A 25,935-nucleotide genomic window follows, 5' to 3' on the forward strand; every position below is an offset into this window, starting at 1 on the left:
GACCCCAGGTCTCTCTGTACTGTGGGTGCCGTGCAGCACTGCAGGATGGCTAGTGTCTCACTGGGGGTGCTCAGACAATGGCAGGTGGTGCTTTTGTTCCCTGAGTGTACTAGAAGAAGAGTGGCTTGAGAATCTGGCAAATATTACTGATAGTCCCAGTTCCTCTACTCAATCTTGAAAGTGGTATTGAACGTTTCCCATCTCCCTCGCAGGAGAATCTTGAGATTAAATGAGGGGAGGTGGACACAACAGGTGGTCCAGGGCCTGACAGTGAGTCCAGGAGAAAGTCGGCCAGGTTCAGAGTAGGGTAGTTGGGCAGGGCAAGACTACAATGCTGTAGTAAGGAGAGGCCAAGGCCTCTCTTGTAGTGCAGGCCTCCTCTCCCTTCACTCTTCCAGAAATTAAAGGGCTCAGAAACATATGAGGGACACAATGAGCAAAGCCAAGGAAAGGTGGGAAAGGCATATTGGAGGCCATGCATTGGAGAGGGGCTGTCAAACACCTGCAAGAATCTTGCAGTAAAACATATTCATGCACACATGTAACATTCTGCACTTCATCACAGGTAGTCCCCAGACTCCCTAAGAACTCCTGATTTGATGGCCTTCAATTTACTGGGGAAGGGTAGCTGGTATGCATCTTGAAATAACTGCACTAGATTGCCAGTGTTTTATTCTTTAAAAAAAAAAAAAAAACATAATTACTGTCATTTGAAAAAAAAATGCAAGCTCATTAGCCTTTAACAAAATAATGAAAACAAAACTGGAGCAGGAAATAACAAGAGATAAGAGCACAACCAAACTACAGCCATTCTGAAGCTACACCTCAGGCTCAGTTCCCTGGTGAAGCTTCGAGAAGGGACAGCTGTGTGGTTCTCTAACCTCAGACCCCCTCAATTCATTGCTAGTGTTCCCAAATCCAGCCCCAGGCCAGACGAAATCTGGAGAAACTCATGTGGGGTGAGATCCTCCTGACATATGGTACCGGGCAGAGGTCAGACCCCATCCCAGACTGTACCTGCTGGGGCAGACAAACACGACTCCCACGGGCTTCCATCTGCTGTGTGCTGTGGCCGAGGAGACCTCTCCCACCCCTGAGGAGAGCCCATCAGCTCAGATATGGAAGACCAGGTGCAGAAGTCCAAAATAAAACAAGGAGAAAAGAAGAGCTTCTCCGCTCTGCTTCATCAACCACAGAGCAGTGAGGCTGACTGGTGCGCTTTTCTCTAATTGCATTGGGGGTAACCCTGGGGTCTGGACAGACTGCCTGGGTCTGGATCTCCATGAGGACCCGAGTGACCTTGAGCTCTCTTTCACTTTGACAAGTTATACCCTGATATATGAAGTTCCACACAGGAAGCTGATTGAGAAGGAAGACATCTACCCTACACCCTATCCCTACCAATTCCCACACCTCGGATCATTTCTAGAGGGCTCACTTACCTTCTTCAGTCTTTGAATTTCCAAGACCAAGTGAGAGAGTGTGGAACTGAGAGATGAAAAAGCTGGACTGACGTCCGGGTTCTCCCGCTGACTAGCAGCTTCCCCTTTGGAAACTTCCTTTCTGCCTCGCTCCCTCACGTGTGTATGCTTGTGTGTGTGTGTGTGAGACGTGTGCGTGTGACAGACGTGTGTGTGATTTCCACACAAGGCTCCTGTTGAGAGGCTCCCACGAGGGGACAGGGAGGCATACGTTTTAAATAGCGCCAGTCAGAAGCCATCGGCTGTACTGGGCAATGAGGAGGGGTGGACTATAAAAGGACCATTGTCCCCCCAGCCCTGCAGTTAGGGTTCGGCTCACTCTACACATCAGGACAAGGAGGGGCTCCCAGACAGGACCCAGGCAACAACAGCCGACATGGACAAAAACGTGTGCAGACCACTCCTGCCGAAGAGCCAGAAAGCCGCCACCTACGCTCCTCTGCTGTGTGAGCCAGCGGTAAAGGGCAGTCTATAGAGCTCGGCGACAAAGGGACACCTAAAAATACAGGTAAGAGAGGGGACCAGTATACTTATGGCACATTCATTAAAATGCAGGACAGACCCTTTCCAGAAAGGTATGGCCAGAGGCAAAGGGACTCCATCTGTCAGGCTAACCCCAACCAAGGCTTACAACTAAATACAAAAACAATCTTCATCCCAGACGTAGTCTGAAGACATATTCTTCATTTAACAACAGAAAATCAATGCTGCCCTTCTTCACTCCCACAGGATTTCTACTTGATCCAAAATTCATCAACCAAGAAATTGGCCATTTCCAAAGCCTGGGCCCAACGCCTCATACAGCAGAGAGGATCACCGAAAACGTCCACCTTCAGTTGCTGTATCCTTTGTCTACTTAAAGACACTGGGATCCTCAAAGAAATGGCTGGTTTCAGAGGTTGGGTGGAGTAGGGACAAGATGATCCTGGAACATGTCTTTATGCCAGAAAGTAATAAAAGTTCTAAAAAAAAAAAAAAAAGATGGGAACTACTACATAGGCATATAAGCCAACCTGAAGAGGCTCCCACTGGACAAGTCAGGGACAATTCAAGCACAGATAATTGAATTCAACTGTGACTCACAAAGAATTGGAAAATAGAATTCACAAGTCTATATCAATAACTGATTGAGAGTTAGAGAGAAGGCAGAAAGACAAAAATGAAGGAAGGAATACTTGCTTAGAGTAGAATGCTAAAAGCTGACTGGCAAATATTGAAGGAGTATTGAATTGGAATTTCGTGATTTTGTACTTATCATAGAAAAGACTGGACCTAGTAAGAATCAACAATGGATGCTAAACACTGAATGGATTTTGATGAGAAGCAGGATATTTTCATGATCTTAAAGTGTCTTCTCATAGATTTATTTTCCCTCTTCTGCAACTAGCAAGCAAACAGTAACGATACAGTCAAGACACTGGACCACACCCTGGCAAAGTGATCAAAGTTATCTCCACCAACAGGACTTATTCATCTCCAGTTGTGACATCCTGAGATGGATACAGCATCATCTCTGCAATATTCCAACTGAGACTGTATAACCAGAATCCATCCCCGAGGAAACATCAAACAACTCCAAACTTAAGACCATTCTATTTTTTTAAGGGGTATACTCTTAAAAACTGTAAATGTCACAAAAGATAAAACAAGGCTGTGGCAGTGTCTCAGAAAAAACAAAGCTGATGAATGACATAAATGGAATGATCTGAGCATAGACTAGATCCTGTACTGGAGGGGAAAATATCATAAAAGATACTTCCTCAGGAAACAACATAGGCCCAGAACTGCACCAGAAAAACAAAGGTATAACTCCATTTCAACAATATTCTTTCATATTTCCAGTAGTCATGTACGGATGTGTGTGTTGAACCATAAAGAATGCTGAAGGCAAACAACTGATGTTTTTGAACTCTGGCGCTGGAAAAGACTCTTGAGAGTCCCTTGGACTGCAAGGAGATCAAACCAGTCAGTCTTAAAGGAACTCAACCCTGAATATTCATTGGAAGGACTGATGCTGAAGCTGAGGCTCCAATACTTTGGCCACCTGATGCAAAGAGCAGACTTACTGGAAAGACCCTGAAGTTGGGAAAGATAGAATGCAGGAGGAGAAGGGAGTGACAGAGGATGAGATGGTTTGATGGCATCACCAACTCAATGAGCAAACTCGGGGCAACAGTGAAGGAGAAGGAAGCCTGGCATGCTGCAGTCCATGGGCGCAAAGGGTCGGACACAACTGAGTGACTGAACTACAAACACATTTTCAGTTGGCACACCACATTTTGGGGGGGGGGGCGCAGTCTTTGTAGAGGGATAAAAAATAAAGTTGAGAACAGATGTGATAAAACATAGATATCCCATAGTTAGAGGCTGAATCTGGAAACAGGAGATTTTTAACTCACAGGTGGTCTGGGTACTCAATTCCAAATGCCCTTATTCTATGGGAACACTTTTAATCAAGCTACTTCCTAAGAGATTCCCGCCCTCTTAAGAAAACTACTGAAATTACTTCCCTGCCTCTGACAGATCCCTGACAAAGAACTGGAAGCTATCCTCCCATTTGGACAGTGCAGATGGCTTATTTGCATATTATAATTCTCCCAGTTGATGACTGTTTGGGGGGGATATGGGAAGAAGCAGATGGGTGGGCAAACTTCTTTTTTTTTAACGTGTCACTCTGGCAAGTAACCAGGCTAATAAGTAATGCCTAAATAGTAAACTTTCACCAAAACTCATATGTGAATTCATTAAAAGGTTACAAGGAGATCAGTTCATAAATACAGAAAATTCCAAAATGACAAATAGCCTGATTCTAGTTTCCCCAAAATATCATTTGAAAATAATCAAAAGAAGCCAAACTTCATAGCTCTGGAGGCAGGTATTCATCTTTTTTTAAAAAAAAATGCACAAAAAAGGAATATTGGTGATGGACAAATGATAGAAATTAAAGGTTTGAAATTAAAGTTTTTACTGAGCAAAGTGGAAAACAAAGCACAAAACTAAGGCCACTACTGGCATAATTTCAGTCAAGAAGTTTTCTTGATTTGCCCAAAATAAGCAGATAACATAGCAAAATTTGTCTTTGTCATGAATTATCCATGTAATGGTTTAATTCTCCACTTATCACACACAGAGACAGGCAAAATGAAAGTTGAAGACCAGGCATGTTTTGCTGAATTCCAGATCTTTATGCCATCATCAGCCAGACTTCAACAGACAATCTCAAATGACTTTAAATATCACCCTGCCAACAATACTTTAGACAGAGGTAAAGAACAATGATGATAATCTCCACATCCTTCAGATGAGCTATGTAAAAATTCTTGAGCATATGTGAATCAGGTCCTGATCAAAATGAAATAAAAACAATATACAAAAGTCTCATGTGATTGTGATTAGGGGATATGTTATACAAAGTAGGAAAAAATCAAGACAACAGTCAACCCACTGGCTGATCAAGAGGTACATCCTGCATATATTTGGTGTATGTAAATTAGCACAAGAAAGCAATTTTTCAATATGTACTCATGTCCATAAGTTCCCATGCTGATCAATCTCCAAAGAAATAATCCTGAATGATGGAAGTGTCCTATGCACAGACACTCACTATAAAATTATCTACAACTTATCTAAAGGAAAAAATGGCAATAACCTATCCCTTCGCAGATTGTTGGTTATAGAAATAATGGTACAACCACATTATAAAGCTGTCTATAAGCATTAAAATGAGTTTTTTGAAGGACATTAAAATGACACAATAAAATGTTTACAGTTTTGATGCATGAAAACCAACGCCATCAACTAAAATTTTGTCGACAACTGTAAAATCTGTAAAACCTTCTCATCAAGTATACACTGTAGATATTTAATGAAAAATAACTTTCTGATAAATAACCTATCTTGGCATCAAACCTAACAACTCTCAAGTATTTTGGAGATGACATCCTTCTGGGCATCCCCATCTTTCAAACCCCTGCAACATAACCAATTCAAAACCAGTCATCTCTACCTCCTCCTAAACTTACTCCTCTTCCTTCCCTGGTCTTCCCCAATCTACTGATGGTACCACCACACAGCAGATCTCTCAGGACAGAAAACCTAGGAGCCCTCTTCCTTCACATCCAATCTGATGAATTTACCAAGTCTGACGAACTCTACCTTGAAAAACCTTTCTGATCTTTCCATTTCTCTCCCACCCCCACTGCTGGATCATCAGCTAATGCCACCATTTTTTCAGGCCCAGTTTACTGCACCAACCTTCTATGTCTGCCCCCAGAGCTAGTAGACTCAGGCTTTGCCTACGTTCAGATCTTAGCTCATCACTTAGTAGCTGTATGTCTGGAATGATGTTACTTAGCTTCCCTGTGCTTCAGTGTCATCAATTAACTGGAGACAATAATAGTACCTGCCTCAAAGGGCAGTGAGAGTTAAATAAGTTGATATATGTCAGCAGTTAGGACAGCGCCTGATACCTAAGAAGCACTGCAAGTGTTTGCTCTTATTGTTATTCCTTTTTCCTCACCGCATCCCAGCACAAAGTGCAGTGTTTGGTACATAGCAAATGCTCTGTGAACACTTAGCGAGTGGCTATTTTAGTCATACACTGATCATATACCAGTAAGATTTGAACCAAAATATTCCTCAATGTTATATATCCTTATTTCTGCCAACACTTCATAATAATTTGAAATGGAGCCTCAATTAACTTCAGGGATCAGCCTGAAAAGAAAATGGCTATACATTTTAATTTCTTTGAAATCTGAAGTTTTAAATTCATTTGTTCCAACTACTTGAGTGTTTTTTCTTGGGAAATTTTTAACTGGTATCCTGAAAAGTTTTTTAAATTATACTAAATGCCCAGCCATCTGTCCTGTCTTCTCAGAAAGCACCAAGATACTACATCTCAGAATAAGAAATGAGAAAAATAAATTTAACACTCAATGCTGATGAGCATGAAAGATTAGTGGGAGTATAAACTAGAATATTTTGTGGCATATATGAAGTGTTTGTAAAGTTACACACTCTGGCTAAGGATTTCCTTTAAAAATATTCCCTAAAGAAATAACCAGAGATGTGAACAAATATTTAAAGATAAACATGTTTGTGGCAATATTCTATTGTGAAAAATTGAAAACAGACTAAATGCCCAGCAATAGAAGGTTGTTTAAATAAATTTAGGGTCAAAAGGCTTAACTCTGCCATTTACCAAAGGTATGGGATCTTGGGCAAGTTACTATGCCACAGTTTCTTCACTTGTACACATAAACAACAGAATTTTGAAGACTGAATTAGTTAATTCACGTAAATTGAGAATAGCCCCTGCCACATTGTAAGCACTGAACAGGAGGTTAATAAAATTATTTCCTTTTTGTACTTATCAAACTCTTCACAATGATCCTATGTCATTTTTGAAGTAAAAAAAAAAAAATCAATAAATAAACACTAGTAGTTCCTAATTTCTTAGAAGAAACCAAATTAGACAAAAATTCAGTTCAAACTATATAAATCTAAAATCCTTTACCAGAAATCTTTGGGGATTGAAGTGTTTTCAAGTAGACTTTTCATATTTTAGAAAGATGATACAGTTTGCACTTAAGACCCAATATAAACCCCCCAGCAAGGTGTGGACCAGCATCCTACTATCAAAACTCTAACATTCACACAAACTCAAGAAAATCAAGACAATAAGTCAGTGCAGGTGAGATTTTACTGCTAAATAAATTGTGCAGAAACTTTACATTTTCAGAGCTTTTTAAATAGTAGGACAGTGAATAAAGAGTCCTGAATCTATATTTTCAAATGCTGCCATCAGGGCAGCAGCAACAGTCCAAAAAGGCACATGACTGGGGGCGGGAGGAGACGGGGACGACCGAGAATGAGATGGCTGGATGGCATCACCGACTCTGTGGACATGAGTTTGAGTGAAATGCGGGAGTTGGTGATGGACAGGGAGGCCTGGCGTGCTGTGGTTCATGGGGTCGCGGAGAGTCGGACGCGACTGAACTGACTGACTGACTGACTGAAGTCCCCAACCCTGGCATGATCCTACTAGAGCAGATTTATCAATGGAGTGCCACTCATCTTTTGGACTGGATAATTTTTTGTTGCAGTATTTTTTCTGTATAACTGTAGACTGTTTAGCAGCAGCCCTGGTCACTACTAGATGCCAACAGCACTTTCCTAATCATAATAACCAAACTGTCTCCAGACTTCACCAAATCTCCCTGGGGCTGGGGACGGGGGCTAAAAGCATGCGTCCTTGAGAATCAGGGCACTAGAGGAAAAACTACCCCTTTCCTCTCCATATTCCACAGTAGAAACTGCAAATTCCAAGTTTTGCTTAGTGCTGCTTATTTGATTAAGTCTCACCACTCTCCTTCACCCACTACTACACCCCGAACCCCAGCCAAAATGAATTTTTTGCTTTTGTCTCCAAGTAGAAAATGATTTCACAACTCAAGGCTTTAGTGCACACTATGGAGAAGGAAATGGCAACCCACTCCAGTGTTCTTGCCTGGAGAACCCCAGGGACAGGGGAGCCTGGTGGGCTGCCGTCTATGGGGTCGCACAGAGTCGGACACGACTGAAGCGACTTAGCAGCAGCAGCAGCAGCAGGCTTCCCCCTGGAGAAGGAAATGGCACCCCACTCCAGTACTCTTGCCTGGAAAATCCCATGGATGGAGGAGCCTGGTGGGCTGCAGTCCATGGGGTCTCTAGGAGTCAGACACAACTGAGTGACTTCACTTTCACTTTCATGCATTGGAGAAGGAAATGGCAACCCACTCCAGTGTTCTTGCCTGGAGAATCCCAGGGACGGGGGAGCCTGGTGGGCTGCTGTCTATGGGGTCGCACAGAGTCGGACACGACTGAAGCGACTTAGCAGCAGCAGCAGCAGCAGCAGGCTCCCCCCAGAACACTTGATCCCACCTGCCTTCATGCCCACGAACAGAAGGTGGCCCTGACATACAGTTTTTCCAAGAAGGCATTTCTCACATTCAGCACTCTGGGGAGAGATGCGTAAACTACAGGTGTCAAGAAACGGGACTACAAAGGCAAGCAATTTGTCAGCTGAAGTATCTATTGTTTAGCTAGTTTTCATAAACTATTAAACTGGGAGACAGGGAGGAATCACACAGGTCAACATTTCCCAAACTGATTTTTCCCAGAAACAGTTTTGACAGATGTTAATATGCATATTGACATTTGTGATGCTCAAATAAGTTTGAAAAATTACCTTTGATCTTTTTTTCATTGTTGCTAGCACTACATGATTACTTTAACTCTTGACTAATTTCCTTATGAAGCGCCAAGAGAAAACAGAGAACAATGCATTTCCCAAGCCTATTTGGCCATTAAATACTGCTTTTCCTTATACTCCAAAAATGTTTACTTCCCTCAAGAGGGTTCTGAGGGTCACCAGTCTGGGAAAAAATGACAGAGTCCCAACTTCCAGAGACAATTATAAAACCACCATTCAGCTATTGGTTTCCACTTCCTTCTACACATACGTACCTAAGTTAACAATTTCATAAGTTACAGCATTATTCAAAAGGTCGAACTGAAAACATTCACCAAAAGCACAAAGATTAAGTGGTGGCATAATTCTAGTACAACAGAACACTAACATTTTGTATTATGCTGACTACATTATATACTCACACAAAAAAATAAATTTAAAAAGGGCTAGATAGTCTAATTTTACCAGTCCTTTTAGGATAGAAATTAGGATAGTTATTAAAACTGCAGACACCACTAGTAAAGAGGCAAAAAAAGAAACAATCTCTCACTGATAGGATTCTAAAGGCAGATACTTTCTCGTTTTTAAAATAAAGGAGAAAATGTTTTTGATAGAGTAGTAACGATATTTTATTTCCTTTCATGACTTCCTCAAGATTCATCATCTATTCACTTTGCTCTATCATTTATTTGTAACCTCCTCCAACCACCAGGCCCTCAGCCTCCTCCCTCCCTCCCTCACACACTTCACACAAAGAAAACTAAAATCACCACCTCCACAAAAAAATACAACAGCTTCTCTTATTAGCTTAGTGCACGTGGAATTCATTTTGGCAGATCTCTCCTCATTGATTCCAGTTTTTAAAAGGTATCACTACAACCAGTTAACTCCAGTTGAAGTCATACTCATATACTGTTTGCCCCCAACAGAACAAAATGCTGCTGCTGCCTTCCTGAAAAATGGATCACAGATTCACTGAGAATATCCTAGAACATCATCACCCCTCTTTGCTAGCACTGTGTTTCTTTGTCACTTTCTGCTACTCATTAATTAAGGTGATGGAATTCCAGTTGAGCTATTTCAAGTCTTGAAAGATGATGCTGTGAAAGTGCTGCACTCAATATGCCAGCAGATTTGGAAAACTCAGCAGTGGCCACAGGACTGGAAGAGGTCAGTCTTCATCCCAATCCCAAAGAAAGGCAATGCCAAAGAAGGCTCAAACTACCGCACAATTGCACTCATCTCACACGCTAGTAAAGTCATGCTCAAAATTCTCTAAGCCAGGCTTCAGCAGTATGTAAACCGTGAACTCCCAGATGTTCAAGCAGGTTTTAGAAAAGGCAGAGGCACCAGAGATCAAATTGCCAACATCCGCTGGATCATGGAGAAAGCAAGAGAGTTTCAGAAAAACATCTATTTCTGTTTCATTGACAATGCCAAAGCCTTGACTGTGTCGATCACAATAAACTGTGGGACATTCTGAAAGAGATGGGAATCCCAGACCACCTCACCTGCCTCTTGAGAAACCTGTATGCAGGTCAGGAAGCAACAGTTAGAACTGGACATGGAACAACAGACTAGGTCCAAATAGGAAAAGGTGTACGTCAAGGTTGTATATTGTCACCTTGCTTATTTAACTTATATGCAGAGTACATCATGAGGAACGCTGGGCTGGAAGAAGCACAAGCTGGAATCAAGATTGCTGGGAGAAATATCAATAACCTCAGATATGCAGATGACACTACCCTTATGGCAGAAAGTGAAGAGGAACTCAAAAGCCTCTTGATGAAAGTGAAAGAGGAGAGTGAAAAGGTTGGCTTGAAGCTCAACATTCAGAAAACAAAGATAATGGCATCTGGTCCCATCACTTCATGGGAAATAGATGGAAAAACAGTGGAAACAGTGTCAGACTTCATCTTTTGGGGCTCCAAAATCACTGCAGATGCTGATTGCAGCCAGGAAATTAAAAGACGCTTACTCCTTGGAAGGAAAGTTATGACCAATCTTGATAATATATTAAAAAGCAGAGACATTACTTTGCCAACCAAGGTCCGTCTAGTCGAGGCAATGGTTTTTCCCATGGTCATATATGGATGTGAGAGTTGGACTGTGAAGAAAGCTGATCGCCGAAGAATCGATGCTTTTGAACTGTGGTGTTGGAGAAGACTCTTGAGAGTCCCTTATACTGCAAGGAGATCCAACCAGTCCATTCTGGAGGAGATCAATCCTGGATGCTCATTGGAGGGACTGATGCTAAAGCTGAAGCTGCAATACTTTGGCCACCTCACGCGACGAGTTGACTCACTGGAAAAGACTCTGATGCTAGGAAAGGTTGGGGGCGGGAGGAGAAGGGGATGACAGAGAATGAGATGGCTGGATGGCGTCACCGACTCTGTGGACATGAGTTTGAGTGAACTCCGGGAGTTGGTGATGGACAGGGAGGCCTGGCGTGCTGTGATTCATGGGGTCGCGGAGAGTCGGACACGACTGAGCGACTGAACTGAACTGAATGAAGGCCGAATGCCGAATGTATCAGAATCTCAGTTTTCAAAAATACCTTTGTAGGTCCACTGAACATACATTTTAACTTTCTTTTTTTTAAATTTATTTTTAATTGAAGGATAATTGCTTTACATTACTGTGTTGGTTTCTACAAAACACAGATTTTAACTTTCTTATTCATGGAACTACAACCTGCCATACAGTAGAGAAAGCAAAATGGTGCAAAACTATTTTTAAAGGACTACTAGAACAAATTATTAATTGATTAAAGTGATTTGTTCCATTTGACTGAGTTCTACAAGATTAGTGTTAAAATTTTTCTATAGAAAAAATATAGAATTATTTTAATAAGGATCTCTTCATAATATGTTTTTTTATTAACTTTTGCTCTAATTTTTTTTTACAATAAGCATGTATTAATAGAAGGAAATAAAAAATAAGGCATTACAGGGGAAATTTTGAAGATGAAAAGATTACATACATTTTTCAAAAGGCCAAATTTATTCATAGAAAATGAAGTTGTCAATTACATGGCTTTACTTGAGAACTGTCAAAAAGTTCCAGAAAACACTTCCCACAAAACAGACCTTGGGTAGGTCATAGTCTCAACCCATTAGAGGGTGCTCACCAGAAGTCAACCTCAGAGTCACCAAACTGCAAGAAACAATAAGTTTCTACTAGTTACTTAGCAGCTTTGAGCAGGCAGCATGCAGTCAAAGTATCCAGTGTAGTTGGGAGGGGCCGCAAGGTCAGAGGACCCTCAGAGCAGGGAGGGTTGGGCATTCTCAGATGGACCTAATGGGGAGCTTGCCCTCATGAGGGGCTGTCTCTGACATCTGGGCACCTCTGTGGATCCTTGAAGGCCAGGAAATCTTTCCTGCATCCCAGAAATGCTGCTTATAGTTATCTGGATGCAGGGAAATTTGAATCTTAACTTTTCTGGGCCTCAGATTTTGCATTTATAAAGAAACAGTGGTAATAACCACAGTAACAATAGCAATACATAGATCACAAGGTTGCTCCAGTATTGGTTGCCAGCCCCCTTCCCCAGAGTTTGACCTACTACCAAAAAAAAGAAATAATAATAATAATAAAGCTCCCCTGTGCCAATTTCCAGGCCACTGAAGATACTGACACAGATCATTAGTGGGCTAGCCCAGCTTGCTCCCTGAAATCTAGCCAAATCAATTTCCCTGACATTAGGGCTCAATCCAATCTTTCCTATTTCTTCCAACAGAGCAATCTGCTTAACCCAGTCATGTTAATTTCCAAGACTAAGTGAGGCAAGGATTTTTATCTTTTTTTCTCTCTTGGAAACCATGAATTTTTAGCATTACACACACAAATGTATGTACACACAACAGCAACTTTGTTGGGATGCTGATGAGGAACACAATGCTGAAGATTTACTGAGAATGATCAGTGTTGGAAAAAAACAGCAGTCAGGTTAAAGAAAAAAACTTACTTCCCAAAGAGATCTGTAAGAAAGTACGTCCCCAAAAGTTGAAAAGATAAATGGCATTTTGCCCAGAGTCTTCTCAAACAGAGCCAAATAATTGAGTCTACCCACCAAAAGAGAGGGAGAAAGGGTATAAAGGAAGCACAAAACCCTTTAGAGAGTGGCCATACAAAATCTCCAAGACTGTCAGTCATTTGATTTACCAGGCAGCCAGCCAAATAAGGCGCTGGTAATGCAGTGGCATTAAGATGAGCTTAGTGAGGGAGGGGAGCAGAGGGAAAAGGAGAGCTGTTCACACTGCTAAAGTCAGAGTAAGCGTCTCCACATGACATGAAGGTCATCAGAGCAGTGGCATGCTCAAAACATTTGTGTGCAGGTATGAAAACATCTTGCAGCCATTCTTCTCCTGGTCATCACACATTACAACTCATTCTGAACTGATCTACAGGCAGCCCAAGGGCCAAGCAGACATCTTCCTCAATCAGTAAAGTATTCTGCATGATAGATTTCTTAGGAGGTCTTTAAACATCTGAATAAAATGAATTTGTCCTTTATCTGATGGATAAAAATGCCAGATCTTAGCACAGACAACAAAAGGAAGGATGTTCTCTTCCTCTGGTAAGCTTAAAATTACTGAACATTCAGAACAGCAGGGAACAGACTGCTTGGGGGAGGGACAATTGTGGTTTCTTGCCAAAAATATAGCTATTGTTGTTATTTATCTGAACACAATATTTTGTCATTTTTACGTTCGCCAACATGAGCTGGGTATTTTGTAAAGACAGGCAGAGTTTCCAGCAAAGCATGGATGGCATACCACTGCTTTCATGGAAAAAGTGGATGAAAATTAAGGAATCAAAACTTGGAAAGAAAATTGAAAATAATACTTTATTCTTTTCAATGGAAAGCATGTAACAATGCTCCTAGTATTTCACTGTCACACACTTCTCAGATCCTAGAGCATGGGACATTAGAAAGCAGCACCTGCACTAAGAAATTTCTCCTGTTGACTCTTACCGTACAGTGACAAAGCTGTCTCAACTTCATCAGGGCAAAGAAAAATGGCAGCACATCCCTATTCCTGTTCAAAACAAACTTACAAAAAGTAAAATGGCAGTAAAAGAAAGAAATGAAGTATTGACACCTGCTACAACATGGGTGAAGCTTGAAAACATCATGCGAGGTGAGAAAATTCAGACACAAAGGGCCACATTTTGTGAGTCCTTTCTAATTACAGAACAGGCAAATCCAGTCCATAAAGGCTGAAGTACATTAGTGACTGTCAGGGGCTTCTGGGAAGGCAGGTGGACTTTGGGGAGAAGTGGTCAGCGTATGCGAGTCGCTACAGAGTTGTTTTAGGTGATGAACAATTTTTAAATTGATTGTGTTTATGATTGCACATGTCAGTAGATACACTAAAAACCACCCAATTGTACCCTTTAAATGAACATAGTGTGAGTTACATCTATTAAATTTGTTATTTTTTAAAACTTGGGTGAGATAAACACACTCTCCCATTTACACACATACACAAAACGAAGTATCTCAATGACACACGCACACTCACACTGCTCACTTTATTTTCACACACCTCCTCACTTTATTTTCAACCGGAGGATCTCTTGTCCTCTGTCTTCTAGAGCTGGTGCTCTTCAAACTTAAGGTACATGAGAAGCACCGCAGACTTTGTGAAAGGGCAGATTATGATTCCTCTGTCTGGGGCAGAACCTGAGGTTCTACATTTCTAGCAAGCCCCCAGGTGTGATAACGTTAAGAAAGTCATGCCCTTCCCACACCGCAGATGTTGTACCAGGTATATGGATCCGTAACACACTAAAGCACTGACCACTGACAAGAGCTATTGCCCCGAGTCTTGTCACAAGCCACACCCAGGAATATCCCAGGCAGCGTGCATCCTCCCTGCTCCTCCCCAGCAAGGGACTACACAGGCAGGCCGAGAGGCAATGCCTCCACTGAACTCTCGGACTTCTTTACACACAGATGGGTCACGCACTTGCCTACTATGCCAGCTTTGCTGCTGCCTTCCTCCAGCACCCCCACCTCTGAGACAACTTCCTTGTATGTACAACTCGACCTAATACCACTACCTGAGGACGTCACAGAGTTGTTCCCAGAGTGAGATAAGAAAATGCTTGCAGAAGGAACCTGAAGAATCATAAAGTATTATATTACTGTATGATGGGGAGAAGTGTTGAGATAGGCAAGTTCTCATTCTGATTCCCCTGATGGACTCGAAAGACAAGAGAAGTGGATTGGACTCTGGGGGTGGGCAATTCCTGCTGCCTCCTCCTTGAAGCACTGAAGACAAGGCCAAGGCAATGACCTCTTTTACTCTTCAAAGCAGCTTAGCAAGGGGAGAGCTGATTCCCAGAGCAGGAAGGCTTCAGCGACCAAAGTGAGCCAGACATGTTCTGAGAGGCATTAAAAGCTTCAGTCCATGCCTTTGGGATCCACCAACTTCCTGTGACAAACATCACTGTGAGATCATGAACTTAATAATGGGGAACTTGGGTTACCAGTCACGGAGTTTCCAGTGTGATGTCCCACCCTCAATTCATGGATATCTCACATCCACCACTGCAGTGCCATGAAAATCCAGCATCTCTGATTCTGCTGTAGCCAGAAGACACTGAAGCCAATAAAGTTCTAAATGAACTTTCCTTCCTATTAAATTGTAGTGCCCTGAAGATAAGAGAACACTTGTCTTACTACAGAATATATTTTAGTTTTACATGATCAATTTCAACCAAGAGAAAAAATGAAATAAAGAAAGCAAAATGTACCCTATTGTGGACCCATAGTTACCCTATAAAAATGAATCTTGCTTTCATAATCATGAAAATACTCAAGAAATATAGAACTTATAGTGTATTTCTCTAAAATCAGCTTCAAAAACAAGTTTAGAAGGCTTGTAAAAAGAGAATCATCCACTAACTTATTATAAGACTGTCTTAAAGTCAGATGAAATTATTTTACCTGTGTTATTTCTTTATAGCAAAATAATTGTTAAACTATGAAATGAAAGACTAATAAAGCATATCTTACTGTTTGCAAGTTATATTCATACGCTTTGTCTACATTATAAAACCAAAAACTAAAGAAGTTATTCACACCTTTCATAAAATGAAATCTATCACAAGGATTAAGTACTGTCTTAGGCAATGGCAAGCCACTCCAGTACTCTTGCCTAGAAAACCCCATGGATGGAGGAGCCTGGTGGGCTGCAGTCTGTGGGGTCGCTAAGGGTCGGAGACGACTGAGCGACTTCCCTTTCACTTTTCACTTTCACACATTGGAGAAGGAAATGGCAACCCACTCCAGTGTTCTTGCCTGGAGAATCCCAGGGATGGGGGAGCCTGGTGGGCTTCCGTCTATGGGGTCACACAGAGTCGGACACGACTGAAGTGACTTAGCAGTAGAAAAACAGGGCAGGGGATGGGAGGGAGCTTCCCTGGTGGCTCAGATTGTAAAGAATCTGACTGCAATGCAGCAGATCTGGGTTCAATCCCTGGGTTGGGAAGATCCCTTGGAGAATGCGATGGCAACCCACTCCAGCATTCTTGCCTGGAGAATTCCATGGACAGAGGAGCCTGGCGGGTTACAGTCCATGGGGTTTCAAAGAGTAGAGAAACAGGGGGGAAAATTGATTGCTGATTCAAAAAAAGATGCTTAATTAAAAAGAAATGAGAGCCTTATTTAACACCCTGGCATTATTAACAACTTTCCTTTATCCAGACAGTAATGTTTTAACTGTACTGACTTTAGTGTAAGTAGCCTAGGACCTAGAGAAAAAGATCAATTAAGATAAATTGTTCATCAAAAATGTGTTCCTATAACATAAAAAAGGTCTCTTTTTAAAAGGGTCATTTCCCCATTCTATTACAATTCTCCTGTGAATCACATAAATAGCTAATAGGAGAAAACAATCTAAGCTTTTATTTAAAAAAAAAAAAAAACTTTAGAAAATTCACTAGAGTTCTTAGAATAGCTTTGCTTTAAAATTTTGTATAAAATTTGTGCTGCCCTACCAAAGGGGAAAAAAAATCTAAACATTGTTCACCCATCACAATGTTTACATCCTCTTTTTTAAGTATATATTTTAACAGTGCAAAGGTCTCCCTAAGTTCCCACTTCAAGGTACATTCACCCCATTAAAGTGACTGTAGTCATTTCAAAGTTTTCAAACACTGAAACCAATCTCACCATCAGACATCCAATTTTATGTGTGTCTCACCCTATATCATCAACTCCCCGAGAACAGAAACAACTTTAGTTCTCTTAATGCCCGAGCAGCCAGAACGGACTACAAACAGAATCAGAGCCCTCTACAGTCTGGGGCTTTCCAAGAGGGGAGATGGCTGGAGGAGAGATGGAAAGGGAGGTTACGGTTAGCAGATGTAAGCATTTATACACAAAACAGATAAAGTCCTGCTATATAGCATAGAAAACTATATTCAATATCCTGTGATAAGCCATAAGAAAATAAATACTTTTATATATGTATGTATAACTGAATCACTTTGCTGGACAGAAGAAATTAACAGCACTATCAATCAACTATACTTCAATAAGAAAATAATATTGAAAAGAATCAGAGCCTTCCGCTCTCACACAGGACTGCTTTCTCTCAGAAAGCTGATTTGTTATCACTTCCATAAATCAAGTGATCAACGAAAAGGATGAAAAGAAAGGAAACTATCATTTGCTGTACACCAAACCCCTATGTGTTATTTCAGTATTTAATCCTTCCAGTACCCTGAGGAAGCTGAATCTTGAGAAGGCAGAACTTGCCCACAGTTGCCAAGCTTCAGTAAGATGGGGCCTCAAACCAAATCCATGCCCAGAGAGTCAACATTGCATAACACACTGACCAATTTAGGAAAAATCCGAATATTACAAGGGTTCCACCCTAACTTAGCAAATAAGTACTTACTTGAGCCATTCACTGGCATCACAAAGTACTCTTGTTAGTGGCCTGGAGATCTTGGGCCAGCAAAACAGCGCCTTGAGAAGCCCAAGTACGATGCATCTTGCTGCAGCTTTTCAGAGTCTCCCACCCACCGATGAGCCAGGCAGGGATGAGCTGGAGAGCCCAAGCCCTTCTCAGGCGCAGCTCACAGAGTTCAGCCGTATCCCCATAATGTAATCTCTATGACTTTAGTGAACGAAGTGTTTCCCCCACATTCTCAAACATTCTCCCCAACCACCTTTCACGTACATGTCCAGGATTGTAACTAAAGATTGATAAACTTGTTATGGTACAAAGAGATCTATGTTTATGACCCGCAGATGTTTTTTAGACCTTTAATTATGTGTCCTTCTAAAGATCAGTCATGGGAAGCTACCCTCCCCATGGCTACAGCTGCACCTTGAGGTTGCCCCCTGGGAGACTCTCCACCTCACTACAGCCCCACCAGGCAGGCTTTGCTCTACCTGCCTGGCTACTGCAGGCATTAAAGTTATAATCGTCCCTACCTGTCAGAGTTTCATAGGTACACAGACCATGACCCTAAAAGTGCTCAATCGATCTTCCTGAACAGAAGGTTGGGCATCTTTGCTTCTTCAGATTCAATCCTCCTTCACAAAATCCCAGAAAAAATTTCTCCTAAACTACTTAATTGGTTCTTGGGCTGCACACCCCTGACTACTTGGGTCAAAACTATAATTCTCTCTCATATAAGTTGTGATTTTGAGCAAGCTATTATCACTCTGCATGTCACAGCCATATCTATAAATGGAGGTGCCATTAGAAACTCTTTCACTAGGCTCTGAGAGTTATTGTTCATTAAGTGCTGAACAGTGTTGATCACTAGCATTGTCACCTGCTGGACTAAAGCCCACTGAGGGAAAGGCCACGTCTTCATCAGCTCTGCACCCCCCATGACCTCAACAATGTGATGCAGACAAAAGACGCTTACATCAGTTCACCATTATGGATAAGGATAGTGAAAAAATAGGTCATCTTTACATGTCTGTGGGTCACCAGATCTTCATTCACCAAAACAGAACTAATATACTAAAAATGTGTTATTTTTGAAATTATGAATTACAGAATTTTAAGTGTCTTGTTTTTCACTGGAGATTGTTTTTTCCACTTTTGTGTAACTGAAAATAATTCATGTTTTGATTCACTTAATTTCAACCTCAAAATCCAGCTGACAACTCCTGTGCTTTGAGCCTTGAGTAATTTTATTTTCTGTCTCAAAACGTCTATGTAAGACAAGACAGTGAAGAATCACGAAACCATGAGCAACTCTGAAACTTCAGGGCTCTGTTCCAAACAATGCTTTCCTAGGGAATGTTAAAGCAGCTGAAAATACCACTGTGCTTCATCCATCAACAAACTGCCATGTCACTTGATAAATTATGAGTCGAAAGAAAAATACTTGTCTCTTCCAACCTGGATAGATGAGAACCAGGTGAGGGAGAACCTAATATGTTTACTAACATTTCCTTTAACAGGTTTTTCTACTAAGATCTAACCATAAAGAAGGTCAGTTCAGTTCAGTTGCTCAGTCGTGTCCGACTCTCCGCGACCCCATGAATCACAGCACGCCAGGCCTCCCTGTCCATCACCAACTCCCGGAGTTCACTCAAACTCATGTCCACAGAATCGGTGATGCCATCCAGCCATCTCATTCTCCGTCGTCCCCTTCTCCTCCCGCCCCCAACCTTTCCCAGCATCAGAGTCTTTTCCAGTGAGTCAACTCGTCGCATGAGGTGGCCAAAGTATTGCAGTTTCAGCTTTAGCATCAGTCCCTCCAATGAACATCCAGGATTGATCTCCTCTAGAATGGACTGGTTGGATCTCCTTGCAGTATAAGGGACTCTCAAGAGTCTTCTCCAACACCACAGTTCAAAAGCATCGATTCTTCGGCGGTCAGCCTTCTTCACAGTCCAACTCTCACATCCATACACGGGAAAAACCATTGCCTTGACTAGACAGGTCACTTTCATATTAAAAAAAAAAGATTTCATTTCTAAATATGTAATTTACTCAGTTGTTTATACAATAGTGCAACCCAGCCCTCTAACACACAAGTTTTCTGCTTTAATTTCAACAGATGAGCTAGAGGGAAAGAAAAATTTTGAATTTCTCCAGGGTGAAAAACATTTCACATCATCGATACACCCAGCACTGAGCACAGACATTTGGGACAGAAAAGCATTCAACAAAAAAATAAAACAAAATGAACTGCATTTAATTCATGAGTCTGAATAATCAGTTTGTGATGGTATCACATTTCACACAATTATTTTCATGTACTCTCAACAGAGGCAATTCTGCCATGGGCTGAAACAAACACAAGACAACTCTTGGAGACTGCTGGAAGTTTTAACCATTCAAATTTTGAAAAGGAAGATCATATTATGCACATACCAGAATAAGATGCAAATATATCCAGACTATGCAGAGTAAGCCTGTAAAAAATACCCTGGAAAAGGACGTTATGATTTGGGCTTCCCTGGTGGCTCAGGTCTATAGCAGAAAAATAGAGATTATATGAAATACGGTGAGGTAGGGAGACGCCTGACTCAGACTGTAAAGAATCTGCCTGCAATACAGGAGACCTTGGTTTGATCCCTGGGTCAGGGAGATCCCCTGGAGAAGGGAATGGAAATCCACTCCAGTATTCTTGCCTGGAGAATCCCACAGACAGAGGAGCCTGGCGGACTATAGTCCAGGGAGTTGCAAAGAGTTGGAGAGGACTGAGTGACTAACATGCTCACTTTATGATTTATTTCACTTAATCATTCAGCTAAATGTGTCATCGTTTTAAAGAGACATGGTAAAACAGTCCTTTCCCTGGCAGGTGAACTCTCTTCCCCTCATCTATTAGAAGAGGAAGAAGAAAGGCCAATAGCTGGTAAAGGTGCTCCTCTGAAGCTCTGTGGGCTTGTCCTTCCATCTTTCACATGAACTCGTGCAAAATCACAGCAAGGCCCCATTTTCAACTGCTGACACTCTGTCTCTAAGCTGCCATTTCACAACCAGAGAAGAAGCTGCCTAGACAAGAAGTGAGGCTGGTCAAAATACACCTTGAACTCCATGCATTTACCCATCTCCTGTGGTAGCGTTCTGCACTGAAGTACAGAGAGCACCGAGCATTAAATTCCTCCTTCCCTCCTCCAGTCACTGTATGCTGACTGTAGAGGGCGGAGTCCCTGCACGGCAAGATCACTGCGTTCCTCTTTAGAGCTCCAGCCTCTTACCCCCGGCAAGGCACACAGACACTCACTACCTGTTTGTGACACGAATCTGCCTTGAACACAAATGACCCTGCTAACAATCTTAATTTTAGATGAAGTCCTCCGCCATTAGCTTGTGGAAGAGCTAAAGAGCTGACAAGACAATGAGTTGGTAGTGAAGGGATGCTCAGCATCTCGGTCAGAGACAAAGTACCTCTGTCCCGCCTTGAACTAAGCCAAGTCCTACCTGTAGGCCTTGGGCCAACATCTAGGGACAGCCCGCCCAGAGGAGCCAAGGAGCCCTCCCTCAGAAGACCCTGGAAAGCAGGCCTGTGAGAACACACCTGCAGCCTGCGGCCTGGACAAGACTGAGCACGTGTGCCCCCAGCACCACTCACAGACCAGGGCTGCAGAGCTGCAGCTGCAAGGCCGCTGCCTGCGGTGACCTCCCCTTTACCACTATGACTGACCCAAGCTCTGTCGGGCTCCTCACTCTCTTCATCACAGCCACGCCACGACAGGCGTTTCATCCGCCCCTGGCACACACGGATTCACAAGGACACAATAAGCAGTTCGGCTCAGGGCAGGGAGCTAAGAAGTGATTACTGCTGAGCCTCAATCCCACCGCCTTGCTCTCGAAATCCTCTGCAGAAACTGTGAACAGCAACAGGATGAGAACGATAACGACAATTTTAAACAGCTAACATTTGTCACTTACTGTACACAAAAACATTACGCTAAGTGTTGAGTGCTAACAACCCCACAGCACACTACTGTGATTCCCACTTGATAGATTCAGAAACAGGACGGGAGAGTTGAACTGTGCCTGTGTGAATGCAAGCTAAGCGGCAGAGGCAGAGTGAAGAGCAGGCACTAGACCCCCACAGCCCGCCTCTTAATATCCTCTTCGCTGCCTCCACAGAAAACTGGATGAGCCAGGAGGCTGGAGGACTGCACCCACCAATGAAGTAAGTAAATCCCTCCACTTGAGAGCCAACTTTCTCACCTGAAAAACGAGTGTCAGAGCTGATGAGGTCTAAGGTACGTTCCAGCTGGCAGTTCTGCTCACTAATCATAGGACCAAGAGAGCCAACCCAACTATATCCCCAAAAAATGGATTAAAAAAAGAGAAAAATATAATAGTCAATTGTCTTGCTACCACTTTTGGTAATCCTTCTTCCTCAAATTAATAATACTGGGTATTTTTACATGGCTACAGGGCTTCCCTGGTGGCTCAGATGGTAAAGAATCTGCCTGCAATGCAGGAGACTTCAGTTCGATTCCTGGTTTAGGAAGACCCCCTGGAAAAGGGAATGGCTACCCAGTCCAGTATTCTTGCCTAGAGAATTCCATGAACAGAGGAGCCTGGTGGGCTACAGTCCATGGGGTCACAAAGAGTCAGACACGACCGAGCAGCCAGCACACTTAACACTGCTACGTCCCTATGGGACCAGGCTACTCCTAAAAATGGGTCAGGTCTCACCTGAAGGGCAAGATCCACCACTCTGACAGTCTTCATCAGACCAGCCAATCTCGTGGAGGCAAGGGTGAAAGAGAGAAGCAGCTGGTGACCTCTCCAGTGGAAGCCACTACAAAATACTTGGAAACAGGGAAGCCAAAGTTGCATAAAAATGTTTTGGATGAAATGCACCAAATCAGAGATAGCTCTGTATGCTTCACCCGACCTAACCATAAAATTAAGTGACTTCAACTCTGACCTACCACAAACTCCCTAAGTATAACAAAAAGAGTTCAAGTAAGAGCAATTAAACCAATACTACTGAGCAGGATTTTGAGGCAAATAAGCTAAAGTAATGTCCTTACATGTGACAATGCATCTTGGGGAAGACAAATGGGCTGAAGTGCAGTCTGCCCTCCAGATCCATGGATGCAGAACCTGTGAATGTGGAGAACCAGCTGCATGGGGCATTTTATATAAGGAACATGAGCACCCGTGGATTCTGGTATCTGAGTGGGGGGGTGGGGGCGGTCCTAGAACTTACGCCCTCGAGTGCCAAGGGATGACTGCAGTGTGTCAGAAGCCAAGCCTCAGGACAAGAGAGAGGAAGGGCAGACCCAGCTTGTTAAATAATGCACCGAGAGCAAACACAAAGGTTACTGCAAGCAATATTTAAAAAAAAAAAAACAAGCAATCCCACTTTAAGTCATGGTCCCATGAATTAAGATCATTTCTGTCTCCAGCTATCCTGATTCTGATGAAGGGTGCTGGGGCATCAAGAGCATTCCACCTCATGTCCAGAGGAGAAATCAAGGATATCTGACTGTCATTCTTCAATCTTTTCCTCTTAAGTCCTCCCACCAATAAACAGAGTTCTGCAGTTTTTATGTAAAGAATGCCAATTTGGTTTTCAAAAAGATGCTAGAGAGTCTGGGGAGGAAAAGTTTGGTTTCATCAAGGTAAGCCAGAAGGCTTTCTCGGATGCTCTTAAAATGGTAAGGTCTCAGTTTCACATATGTCAAATGATCTGTAAAACTCCCAGCTTAAAAACACAATTCACAGTTCCCAAGCCTGACCATTTCTCTTCTTAGCTACCTGAACCAGAACTACTTATAACCATTTGACAGAATCAAACCCACTCTAGACAGATGCCCACAAGGACATTCTTTCCCCCTATAGCCACATCCAAATTCTGAGAATTCAGCAGTCACCCAATAAATTTAAACGATCTAAGAAAGCCTACGATCTAAGAAAGTTGGCTCTACTTGAACATTCCAAAGTACATGAAAATTAACAGTGTGATTTAACCAACTCACTGGATTTCTCCTCTATATTCACTCGTTTTTTAATTTACTTACTGTCATGGTTTAGTTTTATATATCACTTCACTTTTCTGAAGCTACTGTGGGAAAAAGACTTGATTTCTGTAGCAACTAAACAAGAAACTTCACAAGAGATAAATAAAGGAAATACTGTCCATATAGCCCTCAAACAAAATAATCACATTCCTTTCGATCCTACAGAACCAAACATATACACAGACATGTGCATGCTAAGTCGCTTCAGTCTTGTCCAACTCTTTTCTATGTAGCCCACCAGGCTCCTCTATCCATGAGATTCTCCAGGCAAGAATACTGGATGGGTTGCCATCCAGGGAATCTTCCCAACCCAGGGATCGAACTCAGGTCTCTTATGTCTCCTGCACTGGAGACATAAAGCAGGTTCTTTACAACTAGTGCCACCCGAGAAGGCCAGACACACAGACATACATATGTACACTCAAGTATGTGCAGTTAAAACCAGCATTTCATCCTTTAAAGAAAAACAGCCAGCCAAAGAGGGAAACATGAGCCATTAATTACACTCGGCCATTTCATGGAAAGCAGTGAGCTGCTTCTAAGTCTAAAAATATCCTCTGAACATTAAGCCCTATGTTTATTTTTTCCACCTATCACCCATTTTGCTATATGATCCAATACTTTGGCCACCTGATGCGAAGAGCTGACTCATTTGAAAAGACTCTGATTCTGGGAAGGATTGAGGGCAGGAGGAGAAGGGGACGACAGAGGATGAGATGGTTGGATGGCATCACCAACTCAATGGACATGGGTGTGGGTAAACTCCGGGAGTTGGTGATGGACAGGAAGGCCCGGCGTGCTGTGGTTCATGGGGTCGCAAAGAGTCAGACACGACTGAGCGACTGAACTGAACTGAACTTTGGTAATAGATTGGTTCAGATTAAAGAATATGACCTCACTTAAGACACCATGAGTTTCACAAATCAAATGAAAACAATGAAAACCACCTAACAGGGCCTAAACGGGATGAAGATGCTGAGCAGTGTGAGAAAGGTGAAGATACAACAACACACAGAAAGAAAAGCTCAGGTGATGCATCTATAAGATGGTTTAAAGTCCTGAGGGACACATTGATTAAGGGGGAGGGGACAAGAATCAAAGTGGCTATCACAGAGGTAAAGAAAAAGGAGAAAAAAATCATATGGATCTGTTACCTACTGCAGCTCCAACAACGTATTACAATTTCCATATCCTAAACCCTAAATTCACACTGCATTTTTCACCTATGCAGATAATTTATCCCATTCTTCCCTATACTCTGTCTTCCTGTGTTCCCTCACTGTTCAATGTGTAAAGATTACCTGAAAAATCTCCAATGCGTCCACACATTGTAGATTATCATAAAACCATTCTTGAAAGTCCATTCCCCACAAAATCAAAAACCGTGATACTCACCAAACCAGGTAAAAGTGCTGAATATCAAATGCTGCTTTTTTTTAGTTTATTTATTTTAATTGGAGGCTAATTACTTTACAATATTGTATTGGTTTTCCCATACATTGATATGAATCTGCCCCAGGTGTACATGTGTTCCCCAACTTGAACCCCTCTCCCATCTCCCTCCCCATCCCATCCCTCTGGGTCATCCCAGTGCACCAGCCCGGAGCATCCTGTATCATGTATTGAACCTGGACTGGCGATTCATTTCGCATATGATAATATACAAATGCTACTTAAGGATCTGAAATCAGCCTAACACTAGTCACGAAAGAACAAATATCTTACAATAGGACAGAAACAGCATCCTGTAGATTTATCATTAGCAAAATTATGTAGCTGGATTATTCCCATCTAAAAGGCAATGGCAAGCCACTCCAGTACTATTGCCTAGAAAATCCCATGGATGGAGGAGCCTGGTGGACTGCAGTCTGTGGGATCGCTAAGGGTCGGACATGACTGAGCGACTTCGCTTTCACTTTTCACTTTCACACATTGGAGAAGGAAATGGCAACCCACTCCAGTGTTCTTGCCTGGAGAATCCCAGGGACGGGGGAGGCTGGTGGGCTTCCGTCTATGGGGTCACACAGAGTCGGACACTGCTGAAGTGACTTAGCAGCAGCAGCAGTGTGTGTAGGGCTGCTACATAATTAATGTTTTATTAAACCGTTTTCTGAAGACCTGAGAAAAGATCAGAATCTGAACAAACTGTGCTGTTTAATGTTATCTCTGAGGGAGGTGTGTGTGGGGGTGGCTGGTTTGAAACTCTCCCTCCAGCTTTATACTGTTACCTT

General features: G+C 42.4%; 1 protein-coding gene across 2 annotated transcripts in view; it reads right to left on the minus strand.

Moving 5' to 3' along the window:
* Nucleotides 1-25,935, minus strand: part of SH3GL2 (SH3 domain containing GRB2 like 2, endophilin A1) — a 218,635-nt gene that overhangs the window by 167,304 nt on the left and 25,396 nt on the right. The window contains exon 1 of one of the 2 annotated variants that reach the window (XM_088837687.1): nucleotides 15,214-15,238. The exons of the other annotated variant lie outside the window; for it this stretch is intronic. The gene's annotated coding sequence lies outside the window, so the exon portion shown is untranslated. Of the gene's footprint in view, nucleotides 1-15,213; nucleotides 15,239-25,935 lie in introns of those variants that run through there. 2 annotated transcript variants of the gene reach the window in all.

This window comes from Moschus berezovskii, chromosome 7, assembly GCF_049115385.1.
Source record: "Moschus berezovskii isolate FMDL1 chromosome 7, NW_MosBer_1.0, whole genome shotgun sequence".
Classification (NCBI taxonomy): Eukaryota; Metazoa; Chordata; class Mammalia; order Artiodactyla; family Moschidae; genus Moschus; species Moschus berezovskii.